Consider the following 4,516-nt stretch of genomic DNA (forward strand, 5'->3'; position numbering starts at 1 on the left):
ATATATATCATCATCATTGTTTAATGTCCGCTTTCCATGCTAGCATGGGTTGGACGATTTGACTGAGGACTGGTGAAACCGGATGGCAACACCAGGCTCCAGTCTAATTTGGCAGAGTTTCTACAGCTGGATGCCCTTCCTAACGCCAACCACTCAGCCATTAAACTACAACCGTGCTGGAGCACTGCTTTGAAGAAGTCTATTCAAATGAATTGACATCTGTACTTTTATTTTTTAAGCCTGTTACTTATTCTATCAGTTTTTTTTGTTGAACTGTTAAGTTATGGGGATGTAAACACACCAACACCATCTGTCAAGCGGTGGGGGTGCAAACAAAGACACACAGAGATATTCTTTAATTTTGTTTCTTGTTTCAGTCATTTGACTGTGGCCATGCTGGAGCACTGCCTTTTTAGTTGAAGAAACCGACCCCAGGACTTATTTTTTGTAAGCCAGGTATTTTTTCTATCAGTTGCTTTTGCCCCTGTTTGCATCATACCATATGACTCCATAACTGCACTACAGTACACCACAACATAATTAGACAACATTACGCCATGCTACACCGAAACACAACACTACACAATAACCTTGGTCCACAACACTGTACAAGACAAAATATAGAAGTCTCTATTTAGTTAAACAATTGCAAGAAATAGCAATCAAATCCCCATTGCATTAGAATCTACTGTGTTAAACAAAGGATACATTAGATAATGTAGTCCTAGATCTATAAATAAGACTAGATACTAGGCCATCTTTGATCACGGGCCTATTCCAACAGGGTTGACCTGGAGCTAAGGATCAACACTATGTGTGCACACACACACACACACACAAATATCCATGTGTGTGTGTGTGTGTGTGTGTGTATATATATATATATATATATATATATCATGCATACATGCCACATACTCCCCTGTAAGTAAAACTCAAGAGCACACATTTGCAATAATAAGCAAACACAAGAAATTGATGAGTAAATAAAAGGTTAATTAGCTAAAATAATGTAAATAATAATTATGCATAATTATGTATGCATTCAGCATATATAATATACATTACTTAATTATACATAGATTTAGTCACAAGGGAATATGTACAAGAAAAGAATTTTGAGTTCACTGGTCACCAACATTTCAGGTCTAAACTTAAAGGCTAAATTTACACATGTATATGATGTCTAAGTGAGACATACATAACCCCTAAATAAACCTTAAAGAACAAGTATCACCAAAACAGAACCTTTTCATCTCACTCCCCAGTTATTAAAAACAACATTAGCAGAAGAGTCTCTAATTTCTTTCCTAAGAGAGGTCTTCAATGAAGCAACTCCATATTATGAGTGTTCTTTAGCAAATATCTCCAAAGATGAAATTAAACATATACAATGCACTTACCCAACTCTACCAATACCTAACCATAAAGATCAATATAACTAAATGTCTTTTTGGTGCTGGTAAATAAACACTTCCCTACCGATCACTATTACAGGAAAATTTTGAACAGAAGCTGCTTGAAGGTGCATTAGTGTTCAACTGCCAACAAGAAAAAACATCATAACACACAAACCACCAAGAGCAACAGAAACAAGATGCAGTATTTAAATATACTGAAGCATGCCCATTGAAACAATCTTGCAATGTCAAGGCATAAATATACAAAATTGAAATTACCTCCATTAACCCAAGAGATCAGTTGGTTGTAAATATGACGTAGGAATGGTAGAGGGCAAATTCAAACAGTGGTACACCAGCAACACTGCTTCCTTTAGGCATATTGATTGATAAGAAATAAACCACAGCTTTGACTAATTAATTCTTGTAGCTGAAAGAGAGCAAGATCAGCTATAAAAATAAAACACAAGACCAAACATGGATGGCACAAGATGCTATTCATGCACAATGGAATAGAACATTATACCAAATAGCATCAAAAATTCAATAAAATATTCTAAATACAAGATCAAAGTTTTTCTGCAAGTGTTAAGACTTGAACAAGTTTCTGTAAAAATTTTGGAAGCTCATTTCAACACTGGATTAAAAAAAAAAATATGCAGAACAACCAAAGCCATTGGTTCCAGCCAACATTTTCCTGCAGCCATGCTCATTACTGATTCTTACACACCAACCTGGACTACCATCCCTTTTATTGAAACAATAGACCAGTTGTGGAATCCATCATCTTGCAGATTCCATAGGAAGCAACCCAGTCTGATATATTCCCCTTCAGGAATATAAATGCAAAATGCTCCATGAGCATTTAATGATAAGCAAAAATATTCATTCAGCAATTATCTACATGATTAATATAGAACAAAATTAAACAGGATGTGAGTGTGTGAGCATGGAGAAATTTGTTAGAGTTGCCATGACAAAATTCTGTTTCTGTCATCAAGACTCTTACTGGTTTTATCAGCACTTAATAGGTATACATAAATAAAGAAATATATTAAAATAAATATGTAGATATCAATATGTACATATATAATATTGTCAAGGGGAAAATATAACTACAACAGACAAGACCTGGAGAGAGAGAGAGAGAGAGAGAGAGAGAGGAGGGGCTAGAAGAAGAAGAAGTGGAAGAGAAATAGTGAATGCCCTTAAAATGTCAATTATATTTACTGTGTCTTTAGAATACATGGAATATTCAAATGTGTTATGCGTTGCCTAGGCTGGTACTAAGTTGTATCAGAAGGATTGAGGGAGATCAGCAGTTCTCAATGACAGCTCTCGGGGCCACATGCATCCCTCAGCCATCCTTCCAGCAGCCCCCCCACCCTTCCCCAACAGTGGTTTCCTCTCTAAGTATGATAGATTTTTCCTTAATTGACATGTGTTTAATTCTGTTTGGTGCAGCTCCCTAAAAAAAAATCCAGGTTTTGGATCAGGCCTGGATATTAAAATCGTTGAGGACCACTGCCTGAGATCCTTGGATTTCAGTCCTTTTTCAATCCACACCACACAGAATATGACCCTAAAAAGTGTAGGAGCTTGACAACTTTATGATATCAAAAACAGAAAAAAACTAAGAACAAGTATTTGGAGGGATAAAGAAAACAAGAGGAGACACGAGAGACAGAAAGTCATTGAAGGGGTCACAGATTGTTTGATGAAAAAATCTATCACAAATAAACTAACAAAGCTAAAGTGAAGATCAAATAAATGGTGCGTTTTGAACCTGCCAAAGATGACCATCCCTAAATATAACAATATCTGGCTTTTTTTTTTCCTGGTTCCAACTTACGGTTTCACATCAGGAATCTTGCAAAACAAACATAGACAAAGAAAAAAAAAGTCGAAATATATTTAATTTAAACAGTGAGACATGCACACATTCACGTTTTAGCAATTAAGGCTGCATTGAAAGAATATCATATTCAATATATGGATAAATCTAATTAAATTTAATGTGAAAATGTAATTTGAAATATTAAACTCAACATAATTGCTACGTCCACTGTTCCTGAGTTGGTATATACCAGACAAGAGTTATTACGGAAGTATTATTTGCCAGATGCCCTCCCTGAAGTCTTATTTTCAAGTGACAGTATTTATTTTACTAGTTGTTGCATGTGAAACCACTTAGCTGCAGGACAGGAAGACACAGAAGCTCCCTAAATGGTGCCACCACATAGACGAAATCAAAAAATAAAAGATTACATTGGTTTAGTGAAGGTAATTTTAACAGATATTATGCAAACCACCAGTCTTCTTTCTGACAAACTGCCAAAAATAAAGATATGAAGGTTAAGAGCACCTCCATAGATTTCAATGGAGAATCACAGAGAAATCTATGGCATGTGTAGACACTTGCCCAAGGTGCCATGCAGTGGGGCTGAACCTGGAACCATGCAGTCGGGAAGCAAGCTTCATACCACACAGCCATGTCTGCAGCCTTTAGCCCTGGGGACAGGGGAGAAAGGATTGAAGATAGAAACCTACTTTGGTCAAGCTCTCATCAACTTCTTCATGTTCTAAAGCAAGTGGTGGTGGGGGGGGATACTCTCTTTCTCTCTCTCTCTCTGGCAAATTTGTCAAAAGGAGACTGAATTAAAATAGGTAAGGGTATATCGAACTACTCTGAGTAGAAGCCTGTTGATTAGAGAAGAATGGTTAAGTGAAAGTTTGTGGCTTTGGTAGCCAGGAACATTCTGAATTTGTTGGGTTCCCTCAAATGGGCTCCAATCTGAACCTTTCCTGTAACAGGAGCACTGCCCACCATCTTTGCATTCAAATATTCTGGAAACCTTTTCTTTTTTAATCACATATCTCCTTCCCTTCACTTTCCTATTTTATTCTGTAAACCATCACACAAACTGGAATCTATTCTTGTAATGACCCCCTAATTGGTGCCCCAGGGGTGAATATAAGAAATCATTGTCATTATCAGCTGGCAAAACTGTTAACACACCAGACAGAATGGTAGCTGACCTTTACACTCTAATACCACAAAAGGCTATCTTGCCTTTCATCCTTAGGGATCAATGAAATAAGTACCAGTGAATACC

At 36.7% G+C, this 4,516-nt stretch overlaps 1 protein-coding gene across 4 annotated transcripts in view; it reads right to left on the reverse strand.

The window, feature by feature from the left end:
• The window catches only part of LOC106871242 (polypeptide N-acetylgalactosaminyltransferase 5), a 124,770-nt gene that overhangs the window by 59,358 nt on the left and 60,896 nt on the right, over positions 1–4,516 (reverse strand). Inside the window, exon 3 of one of the 4 annotated variants that reach the window (XM_014917594.2) lies at positions 1,680–1,830. The exons of the other annotated variants lie outside the window; for them this stretch is intronic. The gene's annotated coding sequence lies outside the window, so the exon portion shown is untranslated. The remainder of the gene's footprint in view (positions 1–1,679; positions 1,831–4,516) is intronic. 4 annotated transcript variants of the gene reach the window in all.

Source organism: Octopus bimaculoides, chromosome 27, assembly GCF_001194135.2.
Source record: "Octopus bimaculoides isolate UCB-OBI-ISO-001 chromosome 27, ASM119413v2, whole genome shotgun sequence".
Lineage (NCBI taxonomy): Eukaryota > Metazoa > Mollusca > Cephalopoda > Octopoda > Octopodidae > Octopus > Octopus bimaculoides.